This window comes from Pleurodeles waltl, chromosome 2_1 (assembly GCF_031143425.1).
Source record: "Pleurodeles waltl isolate 20211129_DDA chromosome 2_1, aPleWal1.hap1.20221129, whole genome shotgun sequence".
In the NCBI taxonomy this organism is placed as follows: domain Eukaryota; kingdom Metazoa; phylum Chordata; class Amphibia; order Caudata; family Salamandridae; genus Pleurodeles; species Pleurodeles waltl.
Genome location: NC_090438.1, coordinates 507,887,575 through 507,908,149, shown reverse-complemented (window position 1 = coordinate 507,908,149; position 20,575 = coordinate 507,887,575). Strand labels below are relative to the sequence as shown.

General features: G+C 43.4%; 1 protein-coding gene across 1 annotated transcript in view; it reads left to right on the top strand.

The window, feature by feature from the left end:
* Positions 1-18,505, top strand: part of LOC138265814 (zinc finger protein 70-like) — a 244,651-nt gene extending 226,146 nt beyond the window's left edge. Inside the window, exon 7 of the transcript XR_011199429.1 lies at positions 18,418-18,505. The gene's annotated coding sequence lies outside the window, so the exon portion shown is untranslated. The remainder of the gene's footprint in view (positions 1-18,417) is intronic.
* Positions 18,506-20,575: the final 2,070 nt, after the last annotated feature.

Here is a 20,575-nt window from a genome sequence, read left to right as displayed (position 1 = left end):
AGTTAAGTAATATCTCAGCAATGATTTTAGTCAGCAAGTGACCATGGCAAGGTTGAGGGGTGCATCATCGTCTCAAATAGATACATTTATAAATTATGGAATGAGGAGCAAGACAAGCACAGGAAGTTTAATTATATTTAAGCTGCCAAACTGTCGGTTAGTTGGAAGATTTCAGTGACCTAATGATTTAGGCCCAGTCTACCTCGTAAACGAAGGCAACATTATTGAATACTGCTTGTGATGCTGATGCAATCTTTTCAAAATGGTATAATTGGATGAAGCGGTGCTTGTGCACACTGTATCAGCCTTGTGCTGGGACAAACTGGACATTTGATTGTGCATGGTCCGCAAATGATAAGAGAGAAATAATTAATAGGAGTAGTCACTATCAGAGATGTAAGACTAGGACGCCTGTTTTGCTGCTGATTAGCACTTGTCTGCAGTGACATTTGAATATGGGACATCTAGTTCTTTCATCCTGTCGTTAGGGTTTCCTCAACACCTTTCCAAGGCTCTCTCTTGTGTTTTCAATACTTGGAATTTGCAATTGGGTGGTTGGTGGTTTGCTATTTTTCAGAAACTACTATATCTAAACTAGATGTCACATTTTCTACTCGTTTGAGCTGGGATTTCATCTGTGATCTATCTTTATGGATACTGAAGGCAATGAAGTAATAGTAGAATGTACTGCTGTGAATGTTTTAAGGCTCCTTACCAACAACTGAATCTGGCCATGGGCTTAGTTATGATACATGTTTTTATACAGGTTGAAAAGTATGAGGTTGTGGTTACATTACAAAGAAGGTGGTAGCTGTTTGATGTGAATTTGATGTTGAGTTCAAATAGATCTTCTAGGCTACGGGGCAGGCATGGGTGGGCTTATGAATTAATTGTCAAGATCTGTATCCAATGCTATCCAATAGATTGTCATTTCAAATGGACAAGTCACTCATCAGAGGGGAATGGGAATTCAAAAGATGAAGATTTGTTACCTTGTTAACAAGAGCAGCAAGGAAGTAAAAGTGACATTTCGGGGCTGATAATCTACTGATCATGCCACTTCGGAGTTGCGTTTTGTTGGTGTATGTTTAATGGACCAGTGGTGACAAATCCTTTGCAGTTGATGGTATCAGACACGATGACACCACTCATTTGTTTCATTTAGAGATCTCGACTACTACAAAAATTGATGCATTTGACCGGTCATGGACAGTAGCTGTAAAGAAACCAGTGAACCACGTTTCACTTAGCACCAAGAGCTGCAGGAAATTTCTGCATGATATTGTTACAAAAGACTGTTGTTTATTTGGCTACTGATCTAGTTTTAAATATGCACACAGTATGCTGTCTGGTGTGCTTGTGATGAATATGAGGAAGGTGGGACAACTGATAAACCAGAAAGGAAGGGGAGTAAGAAAGGTACAGATGGAACCATTTAGGGACATGACTCAATGAGCTTGAATATGTACAAGTGTTAACATCAATGCCTGGCTCCCTTGTACCGGTGGTGTTCTTGAACTATGGATCTTTGGCCAGCCAAATAGATTGTTTCACCACCAGATCACCTACAAGTAATTTAACCATGTGTGTCTGAAAATGTTTTGTTTATCCTCCTTTCTAGATCACTTGATAAAACCTTATTGTCCTTGTCAGCTATTAGGAATATCAAAGATACACACTTCAAACAATGCACCGAGTCAAGGTCTCACTCTTCTCTTGGGACAGTTATCGTGGAGGTATGATCGGGAGGCTGCATCAGAGTAGGTCATCATGCATAAACCATTTGCAAAGTATACATCAGAGTTTTGAAAGACCAATCATGCTTGCAGCAGTTTTAATTTTTGACTGCATTGGTAAAGAATGATAACTCACAACTCATTTGTGGAAAAGAAAAGACTGCAAGTGACACCAATTACCCCCGGTTTTCCGAGTAACTAACACATCTTATGAAAGAGGTCGGAAACCAAGGAGGTGGATGCAAATTGAGTCTGAAGGGAACTTTAAGTTCATGTTTCAAACATGCTGAAACCCAAGCAACATATGAATACTATTGAGGGTTTTATTCTCAGTCCATACATTTGTCACAGATCCATGGATAAAGGTCTAGGTAACAGTTCCTCCATTTTCAGAATGTAAGTATGTCAGTCTCAAATTCTGGACAATTTAGTATAATTTCTTGGAATGAGTAGGGATTATCCACCAAAAACCCATGCCTGCTGTGTCTGCAGACGTAGGTAAAAGCTTTCGAGTATATGTTAGAAAAGCCCACTGTTACCTGCTCAGGAGTTACTGAATAACTGTGGTCAACACTTCACTTAGACAGGAAGATAATCACGAATCGCTGAAGGCGAGTCAAAGAAACATTTTGCCTTCAATATCCTCATTATATTACAGCCAAAGCAAACTTGTCCTCCCTTCGTAATACCATGCAGTGGTGGCTGGGACTAATCCCAGCTCCTCAGCCTCCCAGCCGTTTGCACTTACAGTTTGTGTGCCGGGGTATAGTCGCTTATAGTAACGTCGAAATCAGTGTGGAGATAATGCTCTAGGGGTGGCAGTTCTGAAACCCAGAAGAAAAGCACTTATTCCTTCTTTATGTCCTCGGTTTACTAAGAGAAGGCCCGATGGTTTCACGCTGACGTACTTTATCAATGCAGATTTGTTACAGAATCATAATGCACTTTGTCCCCAATAAGTAGAAGGAAAAAAAACACTTCTTTACTCATGGATTTTCAAAAATGCCACTTTGCTAATTTTCTCATGATTCAGCAGTTTATTTACGTGCTAAAATCTTTCAAACCATTATTGTGTGCTAAACTAAGTAAAATCAGAAATAATAAAATTATTAATGCTTTCACTACTCTGCTACGAGGCAATCAGAAGTTTACTCATTAATTATTAATTCATAGACGCATATCACTGAATGAACCTTTCTGTTCATCACTCTGGTATCTACTTTATTTTGCGAACGCAATGAGATCATGTCCTCAAATGTTACCATTCTCTCATTCAAATGTTATTTCTATACAGTATGAATAATACATACGTTATTAATCAAATCTAGTATTCATTAATCATTTTGCATAATGAACTTGCAGAAATCTACAGCTTACACTTTAAAGCCACCTTAGCTTCCCTTAGGCCTTAGTATTGTTTTGACAATTATAGGTTTGTGAATTGTTGCGTGTATTGTATTTAGCAACGAGAACACCATCGAATTCAATGCATGTATAATAGGTTAAGTACCCCAAATCTAAATTATATGTATACGGCAGGTCACCGAGGTATTCAGTGATGGCATGTGGAGGTCACAGAACTCCAAGGTGACTTGTAATACAATTTTTTTAGGTGACCAGATTTTAAGAACCACAGAACGCCACAGCCACAGAAATAGAAGTAATACTAAATGCTGGGACTGACCTTTGCCATTGAATGAATAACCATACCCACTGACAAAGATTACATTGGTACATCCCACAAACTTGTAAGATAAACAATATAAATGCAAGGCTGAACAGACCTATAAGGCAATCTGGCAGTGCCGCTTGCGCTTCTTGCTTTACTGCTTTGAGGCTGCGCCTCTCTGAAATTCCTACATCTTTTCTGCAAAATATATTAAATACATTGATTTATTTAAAGATATGATCTCAGATCATATTTCTAATTAAAGTGATATGTTTAAGTCTGGGCAGCTTGTCCCCGGCGCCGTGCCGCCTTGCTCTGAACAAGGACCCGGAAACAGTACATCAGCTTTCTGCAACAGGATGCATGAAGCAGCAATTGCCTCACTAAAGCTCTTCAGTGTCGTGGGAGTCATTGGTGATATCCACTCTAGGCCAGTGACGCTGCTTGCATCACGGTTTTGGGTGTTGGTGGCTATATCCCTGCATAAGGCCAGACATTCACAGGCATAGATCGCACCATATTCCATTCATCACAGGATAGAATTGAATGCACATGTGGTGAGATTTGGCACCTTGCCGTCGGTAATGGTGTTAATGCTAAACTTGTATTACGTATGTTATGCTGAGATGCCTGGCCATTCCGACTTCCTCCACTGTGCCTCCCCAGGCTATGGGTGTAGGTCGCTGAGTCGTTCAGAAGCGGACCTGCTATAGTTGTTCCTCAGTGAACTTGATCCAAAAGTGCCCACAGAAGCACAGGCAGCAGCCCCACAGAAGCACAGGAGTCCCACATGACAGGGACACAAAAGTCAAAGAAGGAGCCCACGCAGCACTACGAAAAGGGATCCCACGCCGCCGGAGAACCACTCAGGGAGCTGTGCATCACAGGATGGAGTGCTGGGGGCTGGAGCTTCAAGATGTTTGAAGATCCCTTGGAAAAGATGCCAACAAGCCTTGGCAGCTGCAAAGGACGTAGTGCACCGGGGGTACTGTCCTGTGTGGGCAGGCAAGGGCTTAGCTCCACCCAAGTTGGACAACTGGAAGAGAGGTCCGTCGGGACCACTTCAGTCCACCACCCATGTTCCAGAATCCATTCAGCTCAGCAGGAGAAGGGATCCACGCAGCCGGTTGTCGTTGCAGTTGGTGCCTGCCAATGCAGGGGAGTGACTCCTTCACCCCAAGGGAGATTACTTCTTCTTTCTGGTGCAGGCTGAATACGGGCTGTCCTCGGAGGATGCATGGCCGGGGAAATGTTGCAGTTGCTGGAAGGAGCCGTGGATACAATGTTGCAGGAAGCGTCTTGCTTTTTTGTTGCAGCTTGTCGGGTCCTGGAGCATCCAGATGCAGTTTCTTCGGTCAGCAGTTGAAGTGGAGGTTGCAGGGGAATCCTGCTTGAGTCTTGCAAACCAAATCCGAGGTACCACCCAAGAGAGAGACCTTAAATAGCCCTGAAAGAGGGATTGGTCACCTAGCTGGGTGACCACCTATCAGGAGGGGGCTCTGATGTCATCTGCTGGCACTGGCCACTCAGATGCTTCCAGAGTTCCCTGCCAACCTTGAATCCAAGCTGGCAAAACCCAAGGACCATCTGGTTGAGCTCCGAGCACCACCCCTGGGTTGTTGATGGACAGGGGAGTGGTCACTCCCCTTCCCTTTGTATTCTGGGGCAACACGGCTATCAGGGAGGGCAAAAGTCGTTCTTAGCTTCTACATTCAGTGGAAAGGACTCCCAGCACTCTCCTCCAGAGTGGATAATTCCTTGTGCACGTAACCATTGAATAGTGTGGGCTTCTGCACGTGTCCATGTCAGCAAATCACACAGCCACTGCTGAAGAACTGGGGGGCTAGTGATTTCTACGACACAACCACTCTTCGCTTAAACAGTACAAAGACAAGGGCAATTAATCTATGTAGATATTGATCACCTTTTTGGGGACATAGGCCTAATAAGCAAGCTGCAGGTGTGGGAAGAAGGGTATGTGTGGTCTGTTGCGTCACAGTGTCAGTTACCTTGTGCCAAATGGGTTGTAATACGGGTACTCCCACACCATATGATAAAATGCCGCTAATAGCAATGTATAGCGTGGGCACCGTGGGAAAGCAAGTGAAACATGTGTTTGATGTGATGAGGGTCTAAATATGCCTGGTGGACATAGTTAAATTATGTGAACCTGAACCTGGGATTTCGGGGCACCCCTTTCACTAGTTGGAGTACTGTAATCCAATCCGTATCAGATGATAGTTGAGGTAACGCCTCATCCCATTTAGTGCATGCACTCACCATAAGATTCGGTGTGGTCACATGTAGCGCTTTATATAGGGTGGTAACAGCAGGTCGTGTGCTCCCGGCCAAGAGTATAGCATGTAATACCTGCGACATGGGAGGTTCTCTGTCCACAGCATTCCTGGAATTTCACAGTGCATACTGTAATGTATACTAAGTGAGAAATTGTCAGGGTAGAATAGAGTATGTCTCAGCGATGTCCTGGAACTTCATAAGGACGCCCTCTAGATATAGGTTTCCCTCTTGAGTGACTCCTGCACCCTTCCACAGATCTCAGTTGACAGCCTTTACCATCCCCCTTAGTTTAGATAAGTCCCGTACAGGAATTTCCGATGAGAATGGGAGGCGGGGATCTTTCGGATAAACAAAATGACGCCAACATGTGTGGGACACCCTCATATGGTGTGAGACATGCTGATATGGTCCGTGCAAATCTGACTGCTAGGTGTAAACACTTACTCCTCCTAGCACTGCCCAGAATGAGGGCAATTCGGGGCAGGTGGCAGAGGACAGCCAGGCTGTTGGCCACTGCAACTGTGCCGCAGCGTAATAAAGTTCAAAAGTGGGGCCTCCCAGCCCGCCCTCCGACAGTGATCTTTGAAGTTCAGTCAAGGCCCTTCGGCGGCGGCGGCGGCCATCGTTTCAAATAAGCTCAAGGAGGAGACCATCAAGCAACCGAAAGAAGGCTCGCAGAATCACCCTGGGTAATGGTGCAAAGAAGTAGAGCAACCTGGGCAGTATCAACATCTTTGACACAGCGACACGACCCAAAGGTGACAAGGGCAACGACCGCCAAAATGGCAGGGAGTGACCTATACCAGTAACTGCTTCATCCAGATTGTCTTCTTGGAGGTCCCACACTGTGTGTTGTAAATATGAACGCCCAGATATTTGAAGGAGTCATAACTCCATTGGAGACACGTCAGTCATGCCCTCCCTATGTGATGAAGGAGGCGGTGCCAGAGGAAACAGAAACAGTTCGGGCCAGTTTACCCTTAGTCCCGAAGCGTCACCAAACATCACCAGTAGTTGCATAAGGCCAGGAAGTGTGTCCTTGACATCACAAAGGTAGACTAAGGCATCATCCACGTATAGTGAGATGACATGATGAAAGCCTAATTCCGTAACTCCCTAGGTTTATCCGCCAACAGCTGGCAGTCAAGAGGTTCCATAGCTCGTGCAAAAGGAAGTAGCGACAACAGACACCCCTGATGAGTTTCTTGTTTGAATAGCAAACCTTGCTGATATCACCTGGCCCATTCTTACCCTAGCCAGCAGGTCCGTATACAGGGTACGGACTAATCTTAGAAACCAAGACCAAATCCCATATTTGTAAGGGCCGAAAAGAGGAAGCCCCATCCTAGGTGTCAAAGGCTTTCTCGATGTCTAACGTCACCACTACCTGATGAAGGGCGTCTGGTGGGGTATTGTGAATGAGCCGCAGCAGGCGTCGCATGTTAAAAAAAAGTGCTCAACAGGACTCAGGTGCTTTGCCAAGACCTTACCCAATGACTTACAATCGAGATTCAGTAGTGAAAGGAGATGATACTGCTTGACATCCATGGGATCACAACCAGGTTAGGGTAGAACCACTATCCGGGCCTCACAGAGTTAGTCCGGTATTCAACCTTCGATGTGCGCTTCCTAGAAAACTTCAGAAAGGCACTGCATAATGCTGGTGGAAAAGGTAGCATAATACTCCGTCAGGGGATTCCATTGGTCTCTCCAGGGGATTTAATGACCAAGATTGATCTTCAGGACACCTATCTACATGTTCCAATGGCCCCCTCCTCTCAGAGGTTCCTGAGGTTTGTGGTGGGCTCCTTACAGTGGTAATTCCAGGTGCCCCCTTTTGGACTCAAGTCCTCCCCCAGGATTTTCACCAAGGTTCTGGCCCGGCGATGGGTATCCTGCATTCCAGGGGTGTCTTGGTCCACCCGTATTTTGCTGACCTTTTGATCCATGCGCCCTCTCTGAACCAGTCTCTGGCAGACATGTTCTCCACTGTGTCCCTTTTGGGGGATTATGGTTTCCTGATACATCCCTCCAAGTCTCGCCTGACTCCATCTCAGCATCTGGTGTATATTGGTGCCTTTTTCGATACAGAGCAGGCGATGTTGTCGCTTCATGCTCCAGGTGTGCCGGACTCCGTCAGTCTCTTTGATGCCTCCTGCAGGTTCAGACCGCTTTTGGTCTGATGGTAAGTTGGGCTTGTTTTTCTGGACTTCTCCCCCTTCCTTACCATTGTCTTGCTTGTCCAGGTTGTTGGGTGTTTTGGTGCTGCCTTGTTTTCTTATTTTCTTTCAGGTGGCGACTTTGGATGTCGTCCCATGATCTCGCCTTCATTTGGGCCCTGTGGTTCACCATCTCTTGCTTCATTGGACTCCGGCCAGCGGCAGCTTGGATGCTCTCATTCCTGTTTCCGTTCCTGTTCGTCAGGATCTCCTCTGGTGGTTGCATCCTCCTTACCTAGACCGTGGTTTTCCTCTTTGGTCTCTGACACCTCTGGTCCTCATGAATGATGCCAGCAGCCTGGGCAGTCTTGAGGGACCTCACTGGCCAGGGTCTCTGGTCCGTGGTGGAGGCTTCAATGTCATCCAATTGGAGGTAACTTCAAGGGGTCTGGTATGCCCTCCAGTTCTTTGCTGCCCCTCTTTAGGGTCATTTGGGGGTGGTCAGAGTGGACAACCGAGTGGCGATGTCGTACATCAATCGCCAGTTCGGCACCAGATCCCCCCCCCTCAATCTCCTTACTCGCCACATCATATCCTGGGCATAGTCCCATCTCCTCGGGTTGCAGGTGGTTCACATTCGGGGTCTGCTGAATCGTCAGGTGGATCTCCTGACTCGGATGTTCCTGTCCTCCCTGGAATTTGTCCTGGCTGTTTCAGTGTTTTCCCAGATTTGCAGTCGGTGGGGTGTCCCTCCAGTGGATCTCTTTGCTACCCCCTTGAATGCCAAGGTGATTCAACGGTTCCTGTCTCGCCTGTTCCCGGAGGTGGCGGAAGTGGTTGCGGTTCTTCCCTTATGGACACGGAGACCTTGGTTCCCCCTTCTCCGTCTCCTGGCGATTGAGCCATAGTGGTATCTTCCTCTGACCTGTTCTACTCTGTCCATCCCTCTTCTCCCTCCCCAGACTCTACTCGTTTGCATCTCATGGTCTGGAGTTGAGAGAGAGGACCTTATAAAACAGGGGCTTTCTTTGCAGGTTTCTCGTTCACGCCAGCCTTCGCGATGAGGATCCACTAATAAGGCTTACACGCTTGGTGCTGGACTCGCTCTTTGTTTCCTGTTTCTGCACCTTCCTCTACGTTTTTTCAGTTTATTAAGGAGGGTTTTGATAAAGGTCTCTCTAAGACTACTCGGAAACTCCAGTGGTGCTCTATGAAAACTTTACGAGCTCCATGGGATGATTTGTCCTCTTTTTCTAGCGTTGCCTCTAGATTGTTCCGGAGTTTCAGCCTTCTTCGTCCTCACCTTCGAACCCATTTCCGTCCTGGGACCTTCCTGTGGTCCTTTTGCATCTGAAATCCCCTCTATATAAGCCGTTGGAATCTGTTTCCCTTAAGTTCTTGACTTTAAAGTGTTTTTTCCTAATTCCCATTACTACTGCCAGGCATTTGGGGGAGCTCAATAAATTGGTTTGTCGCCCTCCATACCTATGCATTTTTGACAGACCAGGTTGTCCTTTCATTCGATCCTAAGTTCCTCCGTAAGGTGAACTCTTCCTTTCATCTGGAACAGGATATTGTTCTCCCTGTCCTCCCTCAGGAGGCTTTGATCTCTGACCCTTCCTTGTCCCTTTTGGACATTGTCCGTGCACTGAAGGTCTATCTTTCTAGGTCTTCTAAGTTTCGTCTCTCGGACCACCTTTTTGTCAGCTTTTAGCCTATACGGAAGGGCGGCCGACCTTCTTCTTCCACCCTGTCCCGTTGGATTAAGTCTGTTATCTTTTCCACTTACCAGGCCTTGGGCAGGGAGGTTCCAAGTGGGGTTAAGACATATTCCACTTGCAGGATGGCCGCTTCCTGAGCTGAATGGTCTGGTGTTCCGCTCCGGGATGTTTGCAGTGCTGCCACCTGGTCCTCTTATTACCCATTACAGGTTACGCGTTACTCAGGGTTCTGAATTGTCTTCTGGCTCAGAGGTTTTGGTCGCGGCTGCTTCCTTCTCCTGAGTTGGCTCCTTGTGTTTGGACTCTTCGGATATCTTTCATGTAGCCCGTGGTGTTCCTATGTTTTTTGTATGCCTTGTTAAATGTTGCACTGCACTGATTGTGTTTCTTTTGATTCTTTTGTGTGGCTGCTGAAAGTGGTCTTGCTTGGGCATTCCTCCATTCATTCAGAATGGGACGAGGAAGGACGATTAGGAGGTAATGCTGGGATTACTTACTGGTAATCTTCATTACTCCGATTCTTCCTTCCTCAACCCATTCCGTACGTCCCTCCCTCCCTCTCTGTTCTTTCATCAGCTGTTATGGTGGTGCTTGGTGATATACAGGTAGTTCCAGGGGAGAGGAGGGGCTATGTGCGCATGTCCTTCTTCCCTTTCTTAGAAAGGGAAGAAGTAGCTTTCTAAAAAAGTGACGTGAGGAGTGAAGAGGGCACTTCACTCCATTCGTTTGGAATGGGACGAGGAAGGAAGAATCGAAGTAATGAAGATTACCGGTAAGTAATCCGAGTATTATGCAAGCAGGCTATTTGTTGCTAATTTGTGTGTTGGTTTGTGATTGCGAATGTTGCCATAAAATAAGACTTTCAAATCTGTTTCCCCTTATTGTAAATTGTATTTATTATTTATGTAGCTCTTACACACGTAATAGATATATGCCTCAAGGAATTACTTAAGAGGTAACCTGTCCTAAGAATATCTGCAATGTTGCTTAAAGCTGCAAAGTATAAGGGAAGACCTAGGGTTCCAAGATGTGCTATCATGTTACAGGGTATCCCACTTATGTATCCTGGGTGAATAGGAGTGCAGAGAAACGGGTAAACAATGATTTGATTGATTGAGTTGACTTTCGTCAGTCAGCTTCCATCCATCCGTTGCACCGAAACAGTTCTGGTAGCCCTTATTGAAAAACTTTGTATGATTCGGGACAGTGGGGCGGAGCTGCCGTCACTCATTTAGACTTATCCACATTCTTCACACAGCCTCGTACTCAATGCTTCAATAGATTGCTTTCTGTAGGAATGAGAGACTGGGCATTAGCTTGGCTGACCTATTTCACCAAAGACCAATCACAGTGTGGCTTAGCCGCTTTCAATCAGAATTTAAAACTGTCTCCTTTGGAGTCCCACAGGGATCTACACTTGGCCCCACACGTTTAAATATTTGTGTCACCCCAAAAAACTGCCCCTCCACTGCCTCATACCCCCACCCTCCCTTATTCAGTCCTTAGGGTATACATGTTTTACATATGCAAAAGATAAGCAGGTAATTCTGTGGATCAATGGAGGCAACATCGTCATTGACATAATGTTTAAGTCCTGTTCCTCTGCAATTGCGATCTGGATGGACAAGAATTCCCTTTGTCTGAACGCCGTTAAAACTGAAGTCCTCCTTTTTTTTTTTTTAGTTCTTCCATTTGTTGGGTACCTGACTGCTGCCTCCAGACCTTTCCACACCTCCGTCAGTTTCTACGTTCCACTGCAACTTAGGCATAACCTTTGACCCTTCACTTTCTGGCTTTTTTCAAATTTCTAACGCTCCCTTGACCTGTTTTCCCCTGTTGAAAATCTTGAGAAAAGTTCTACCATACCCGCCTGCCCTTTACTACAAAACGTTGTTACAGTTCCTCATTCTAGCTATGCCCGCACTGCAAACCATTGTTCCTTGGTCTCTCATACTACTTGAACGTTCACCATCAAATCATTGAGTAGACTGCAGATGATCACATTCTAGAGATCAGCAAACATTCTAGTATTTGCTCCCTTTTTCACAGTCTTTACTGGTTTCCTGTCAAAAATGATGCTGTTTTAAATCCTTAGCTCTGTCCTATGAGTTGCTTCATGGTTCCTTGCCGCTATACCTTCAAATGTTTTTAAAAAATACCAGCTGTAAGGACACTTCGTTTTTCATCCGCCTCCCTACTTTGTATCCCAGGTTCAGACATGCCTGCCTCAGCAGTCACACATTTTATGTAGTCTTAGCCAAAGCCTGAAATGACCTCGCCATCCGGCTGCTCCGTAGCTGCTGGACTTTCTAAGGCACCTAAAAACCTTCCTCTTTCACCAAGCATTGACAATTGTGCCTGTTTCTCTTTCTCGTTAATCCGCTTGGTGCCTGGATGCCTGGTTCTATGGATTATCTGTGTTCTACAAATTCCCAGTTCATATCAGTCAATTATTTGTAGTGCGACATTAAAAGAAATTATACAATTTGGTACCTACATAACAATATATTAGAATTAAAGGTTTGCTATCTTGATAATATTGTCTGCGAAAGTGCCCACTTGGAAATCTCTACAGAGTCGGAGATCGGTCCCACTGGAGTATTGGGAGAGGTTTTGAGTAGTATAGGAAAAAAACTGTTTGGCTCTGCAACATATAGGAAATGCTTTTAAAGTCACTTAAGGATGGTATCTGACAATGGGAAAACAAATGCAGATGTGTCCTAATACTGTTGCATTGGCGCTGGAAATGCTGCATGAAGGTAGCTTCCTTGATACATATATGGCAAAAATGCGTCAAACTACAGATTTTCTCTATGGAGTCAGTGACAGCTAAAAGTGAAATCATAGACTAAAATGTCCTCAACGGATCCTGGGCCAAATATACTGGGTCTGGAACTCTGCCGGTGCACGAAGACGGAAATAGCTGCTGAAATCCGTTCCTCATCCCTTCCTCGTTCTTATCGACATGATTGGGGATAGCTAGACACTGAAAGAAGTTCGAGGACCAAACTGCAGCACCGTAACTAACGGTATGAGGGTTGATGGTGATGAGATCATCAAATGGCCTGTGTGATGGTAAAGATAAATTCTTTGCGATATGGTTACCTAGACATCACATAATGGTGAAAGAGAACAGGTACTCCTGTACCCACCAGGTTTACGAGTCCTGGTGTTGACTGGCTGGTACACTGCTATATACTGTTTCATGATGTATGCCAAAAGGGCTGTTACCCAGATGGGGAAAATGTTGGCTTAGTTCCCAGAGCACCAAGGTGACTAATTGTTTTTCATTATTTTTATTTGTTTCTCCCTCTGTCCTAAAATAATATCAATTATAGAATGTGATTCGAGGGGAGCTGTACGGGATGGGAGATTGATTATTTAGTGGGGAAAATATGGAGATGATTCATGTCATCTGGATGTGTGCGCTAACTGTGACATAATATTGTTTTTCTGGTCCACTATCATAATAAAGACTTATGAAAAAAGCTTGCCAATTTAAAATGAGCAAAGAATGCAACAACAAAATATGTACTTGTGATCATTCAGCATTTCTTTTTTCGATGTTCAAGATTGTTTTTGCAATATTTTGAAGATCATGGAGCAAAAGCATGATTATGTAGAAAAATGAAAAGAGTTTGCTAACGAATCTGTTAAACTGAAAGAGATCTTCTGCAAGCATGGGTACATGATCTTATTAAAAATCTCTTGACCATCCAGATCTCGGGCTTAGCATACATGTAGCTATGAGTTAATTTCGATGTAATTGCAGCCCACATACATAAATAATATTCATCTACTTATAAGATTCCTATTATCAGTATATTGATAGAAGTGTTTGAGTATCACTCCTTCAGTAATTTCACCAGCACGAAAGAGGAACTTAAATCCTGTTTTACTCGACTTCTAAGGGCAGCTTTTAAATACCTAAGCTTATGCCTACAACAAAATCAACATGGAAAACGATTTTGACATCATTGTGCAGAGTCAGTAAGGTACAAGCTTTATCAGTGGAGGAGCCATATTTACAGGTGCTCATACAGTGGTTTCCACAAACACTCCTCCGGTTTCTGCCTAAAGTAGTAGCTCCTTTCTCGGTAAATCAGTATAAAAGCTGCCAAGAAGTTTGACTTTCCTAACCTAAAGAGCTCTACATGTGCTTGATTTTGGCAGAGCACTCTTACTACATTGATCGTATTAAACCCATTTGAAAAGAAGGTTTATGCTTCCTTTGCATTACAAAATCAAGGCAATACAATTTGTAATACAAGTATTGCTATATAGGTTGTTCGATGTATTCAAATATATGATACTAGAACGGAACACTTTAAGATACACTACATAAATAAAAGAAGCAAAAATGGTGTCCTTTGGAATCACTTAATTAGCTGTCATTTGCAAGGCACCAATATGGGCATCAGTTAACAAATTCAGAAAACTTTATTGTGGGTTTAGAAAAAACAGAGACAAGAAGCGCAAACGGGTGAGACAAATCTGAAGACTTTGCTTGTTATGTCTTCTGCTTCTTTCTGTCAGCCACCACTTTGGAATTAGAGAGTATCTTGTTGCAGTGTATGCATAGGATCTCTATATGTAACACGAATGCTGCAAATGGAAAATGTTACTTTCCTGCAGCAATTAGTTTGCAGCATGTTGTGTTGTGGATTTAGGTGTGACACCCTTATCTGAGCAGGAAACAAGCACACGTTTGGTATAAACTTAATTCACAGTACGCACAGACACATTTTATGAAAATCCATTTTTTGGTGTGCCCCATGGACTTTTGATTTTGACTTTTGATTTCGGACCTATTAGGAGCATTTGTGGAACTCAAGTCAGTAATAATGTGCTGAACACATCTCACTGCAGCAGCTCTACCCGTAAATCATGATGACCAATAGGCAAAAATAAATGAGCATATTTGATTTTCAAGTTAACTCCCAGAAAAGTAGATAGAAACTACCCAGGTGGCATAAAAGGCAAAAACTGAATGTGGGGTGCATTGCTACTTTATGTATACACTTTGAATTACAATATTCAAAAGGACTCACTAACAGTCTTGTACCACTGCAGACGAAGCTGGATGTATAACGGTGCAAACCAGACGCTTAGACATAAATGTGCCATTAAATAAGTGAACCATAAAGTGTGTCTTCATGCCAACAAGGCCTAGTTCCCTAATATGGTGAGAAGATATGCTAACCTATATGCTTCAGCAGAAATAGAAACCCAAGAGTGTTGTAGCTACTGAGCGCTGTCGCAGTTGCACTCTGACAGAGTCTGTTCTATTTTTCAAAGCCCATTTTTTAGCTCAAGCCTGGACAGAGCGCATGCGCTGTCTGCAAGACCTGTTGGATGGAGTATAGGACTTTTTTCCGCCTGCTGCTTACCATATGTTGAAGACAGTGTTGCTCTTGTTTTTCTGCCTCCTAACTGATTTGGCAGCCGATTCGTCACTTCCTGTACTTAGCTGAGGAGCACCAGCCAAGTACAGTTTAATTACGCCTGGAATTGCTCAGCCATACTATTTTTCTTTGTTTCCTGCTTCTTGAGTGTGTCAGTAAGCACTCGTGTTCACGCGCATGGTTCTTTTTCCGCGTTTGTCCTCCACTTGGTCCTTACTTTACATAATCAGTAATTACAAGTAGTTGTGTTGTGCATGTGTTTTGTAAATATTTTTGTGGCTTTATATAGCATGAAATTGACCCAGTAATGAATCCTTAACAGCAGCTCTCCCCGCACAGCCGGAGAGCCGATACTACAATATTCACTGCACTCTGGGAAACTCACAGCATAATGTATTGCAGGCATACCTTTTACAACACATTTTTGCCCATAACTCAGCGTGTTGTTGTCCTAGGGCAGTGGTACCACCACCAAAACATTCAGACCGATGTGCTCTTTCTGTCCAGGCCATCTTGTGGGTCACACTAGGTTAGAGGGGGCCCAAAAATCATAACCTCTTCAACCATTCAATCCATATTTAAACTCACTTATAGCTGAAAGGAGTTTGTGGTATAAGAGCCCTGTTTGTAATAATATTGTAAAAGCCTTGCTTGGCCTGCAAATGTGTAATGCACTATGCTCTCCAGGGACTGAAGGATGAACCCCAAGGCATTACTAACTCAGTATACTTCACAGGGACATCTAGCCATGACCAGTGGTATTGCACCTTCTGCTAATGCACCAACACAGTTTATTTCTGATAAAGGTTTAATGTATGCAAACTCACTCCATAATGCTTTGCACACATTCATTTTACAACACATTCTTGGCCATAACTCAGCCTGTGGTGGTCCTAGGGCAGTGGGACCACCACCAAAACATTCAGAAGACGTGTTGTTTCTGTCTAGGACATCTTGTGGGGCACACTTGGTTAGCAGGGGGCCGATAATCATACCCTCTTCCACCATTCAATGCATATTTAAGCTCTCTTATAGCTGTAACTTTAGTTTTTACAGCTTAGAGGAGTTTGTGTTCTAAGGTTCTTGTTTTTAATAATATTCTGACAGCCTTGCTGGGCCTACTGATGTGTAATGCACTATGCTCTCCAATGGCAGAAGGATGGTACTTGCCCCAAGACACTACTAATTCAGTTGGTTCCACAGGGACATCTAGGGGCCTAATATGAGTCTGGCCACATGATACCATGCTAGAGCGGCATATTACTTGAGTCTTCAGGAACTTCCTCTGAAATTCTGGTATCATGAACTGCTGGCTGGCCTCATGCTCTGGAATGGATGGCTCTGCACATGGCAGCCAGCTGTCCCAAAAAACCTTACCCCGTGCTTTTACTCCAGATTGGGGAACACTTGTGCCTGTAGAAACTCTGTTCTTTCTGTAGTTTCCTCATTTTTTGACAGGCATGGAAACATTCAGGGAAACTCCTCAGATCAAATTTGGTTTCTTCTTGAGTCCCATCAAAGCCTGACCCTGGTGCAGTAAAACTTCGGAAGACTTTTCAGTGAGATCAGAAGTGGTAGGGAACATCTTCAGTTTATCCTGGCTTTTCAGAGCCTTTGTTCATGGGCTGCTTTTCAGGTGAGATGACTCTGAATTTTTCAAGAACAAATGCACCCTTCCGCAGTTCAGTGGATTGTTTTTCCTTAAACCTTGTGAACAATGTCTCCCCAGCCTTACTGGTGACCATTAAGCCCCAAGATGTGTCACTGTTTCTCAGGTTTGTTTATTATAGAGTCATCAGTGCTTTTCGTGCATCTTATTGACAACAATAATCTATCATCGGACAGGGAGTGTGAAGGTATTCCTCTGCCATTCGGGGAAGTGTGGAGAGTGGGAGAAGACACATAGGACCTCCTTACGAGTCTGGCAGTCACTTGACTGCCAGACTGGCGGATGGGGGTCAGACTGCCGTTAATGCAGCGGTCCAAGCGCCATATTACTTACCTTCTTTGCACGGCCACACTCCTGCTCTGCCGCGCTGCAGGCACAGGCTCCCAGCCTGCCCTGCAGCCAATCATGATGCTGCTCAGAGCAGCGTTATGATTGACTAGGCGCTCCAAAGCAGACTGGGAGCCTGGGCTTGCTATCTCCATTCCAGCAACACAGTTTCAGGTTGGAGAGAGCCCTTGTGCGCATGTGTGTTTGGCCAGCTCAAGACAGCCGGCCAAACATACATGCGCATTGAAGGGAGTGCTCTGTGCTCGTCTCCCCCATGGCCCAGCCCCTTTAAAAATACAATTATAATAAATATTCTTTATTATCATTTTATTTTTAAAGGCTTGCAGCTCCTGCTGCTCGCAGGTTGGGGGGGTGACTCTCCTCCACCATAGCGGATGAGCCGTCCCCTGGTGCAACCTGCATCCTAAAGCATTACCGCCGTCTCGATTACAAGCCAGAGACAATGCTGTAGGCTGTTTCCCACTAGGCCAGCTGGCAGAAACTCAAGTTTCCACCAGCTGACCTAGCGGGAAACTCTTAATGGGCCCAGTGGAGAGGTAGCCTGTATGGCGGCAACATCCCCATCAGAAGTTTAGCAAAGGGCTTAAAACGTCCGCCGAACTCGTAATGAGCCCTATTGTGTGAGTATCATGTTTTTCCACCAGTGTTCCATGGTGGCGTGAGGACATGCTTAGCTGTTCCTTAGCAGCCTAGCTGTTATCCTACACAAAACAATACTTTCTCCACTCTTTGTGTCCTCTTTCTGAATTGTGCAATCTGTTGAGTGTTGAAAAACAGCCTCCAACTGAGCTTCTTTGACAAATGTACTTGGCTACATAATCCCAGAGGACATGATTTGTCACTTATCTGCATTCACCGTTATTTTATATAAGGAATAATATGGATTGTAGTATTAGTCAGTTACTTAGGGGCATGATACAATTGGGATTGCTCCTGAATAGCCGTAGCACTTTTTTATCTTGTCTTACAAACCTGTCTGATGCAGGATGCTGGGATGGGAATCTCACATTCTTGGGATTACTCCTAAATAGCTCTAGCACTTTTTTATTTTGTTTTACGAACCTGTGTGATGCAGGGTGCTGGGATGGGAATCTCACATTCCAGTAGCCCAGAGTCACATGAGACTGCATTAGTTTGAAGGTGTTGCTGAGCAGAAGAAAATTCAGAGATTTGTATCTGGATCTACAGTATTGGCCTAGGCATGACAGGTTCAGCGATTATTTAGAATCATTCAAAGATAAAGGTCTGCCCCAAAATTACTAAAAGCCACTGTTACAATGTGTTAAATATTGGATAAAACAATGTGTGTCTACTATTTCGTCATTATTATTGAGGCACATGATTCCACAATGAATAGTAAATTCCTCTCAACTTAAAAACCAAATATATCACTTTTTTTTATATTTCAATAGAGACTGGAGCTGCACAAATTAAGGAAGAGGAAATATTTGAAGAATCGTCTAACAAGTGTTGCTGCAAGAACATAAGCTGGGAAAAACAGAAGATGTCTCATGGGCAAGAGGGAAACGCTGCAGAATATAGACTTGACAGGATCAGTGTATTTGAATCGGGGTCCTATGTCATGCTTGACCCAATTGTGCCACAGTGGGTACATCCTGGTACTACACCTTACAGTCTGTCTGAATTAACGGCAAAGCCCAATCAAAAACCTTATAAATGTAATGAATGTGGCAAACGTTTTAGCCAGACATCAGCACTCAACGCCCACAAAAAAATCCACACAGGAGAGTGGCCATTTAAATGTAAAGAATGCAGTAAATGGTTTAGCTACAGATCAGGTCTTATCCTGCACCAAAGAACCCACACAGGTGAGAAGCCGTACAAATGTTCTAAATGTGGGAAAACGTTTACACAATCTTCCAGTCTCACAACCCACAGGAAGACGGTTCATAATGAGATTGGTATTTCCACAAAAACTAGAAAAAAGAGAAAGCCAATTCAAAAACAAACTAAGTAGAATAACAAATTCCTTCATGCTTTTGCTTAATTAAATATCCAATGCAGAATCCTATTTGCGGAACTGAAAACAAAATTATGCATGCAAAACAAAATATAGACTACCAAAATACACATGAAGACATTCTTAAACATGTTGGTGTAACTGTATCGGAGAAACTCTAAAGCACAAGAATAAAAATAGCAGTTATTGTATTCCATCCTTTATTAATGCAAAAATTCAGACTATGAAGAACAAAACATTGACATCCAAAGAATATTACTAAAAGCAAGAGGCCATTTCAAATCAGAGGATGTAAGAACTAAGGAAATTTTAGTAATACACGCCTGTTAAACTACAGTGAATGGGCAGGGCTAAATCTGATGGCACATTTCAGTATTCAGCTATCACTAAAATATGGTATTTGCTGCTGTGTATTGTACTTCCTGTAACTGTTGTTCTTATGTTACTATCAATGTTTGTCAGTGACTGTTCATTACTGGTTTACCACATCATATTTTGCATATATGTGTCACCCAGATTAATAATGACTTGTCTATGCCTATATTGTAGCTCTTTGTGCCTTAAACAAACAACATCATGAGCCTTACAGTTGTCTATTCAACTATTTCCTCTATCAAATTGATATACTCTGATATCATATAGCATCTATAAATATTCTCAGCCTAACTATGGATGAATAGATGTCTGTTACAGATCCCATCTGTTAATTATAAACTACGATCTCCTCTCATTACTGCAGCCTAAATTCTGGACACATAAACCAAGGTCCTCACTCGCCTACGCTCATCACCGCTATTGCCTTATCAACCTCACTCTTTTTCAATATTTACTTTTTTTAAATAAACTATGATGAGACTACACTGTGCAAATTGGTGGGCTTTTTTTATATTTTTTAACCCTTGTCTCGCTCCAAGATAGCACCTCCTATTCCAAGGCCTGTGTTGTTTAGTCCCTTCGCAATTTGTATGTTGTAACAAACCTCATTTATGCCGTTAAAAAATGCTGGTTCTGCATCCTTTAATTTTATGCTTACTGTCCTTACTTTGTTCTTATTTGACTTTACTTTCCTTTACTGGGTAGTAGGAGGTTTTATTGTTTGATTTTTAACAACTGAGACTACACTAGAAACTCATACTGATTATACCATGGTCTCCACGAATATGTGTACACACTTTCCTGCTTTTACTGGTTAAAACTTAACCACAAATCAGCAATTTCCCTTTTTTATTTGCTTTATATTTTTCACAGTTTTCCTCCCTCTGTGGACAACATTAGCCTTTTTGCACACTTAGATCCTTATTATGGTAGCTGCCTTTCTTGAAATACTCATATATTTTTTTTAATTGGGCAATTTTATTTTCCCTGACCTTATGGCACCATTTTGCATTACTTATACCCATTGCCAAATTATTCCCAGTTACTTTCTGACCTTGTCACTGCAAGTCTGCCCATATTTTGCCTAGCACAATGACATATGTAATTGAGTAAACTCTCCTTATTCAAGATATATTTCAATTTGAAGTGAACACTGCTTTCTTCCAGTAACAACATCTTATCAACAACACGATGACTCTACAATATTTTCTTTC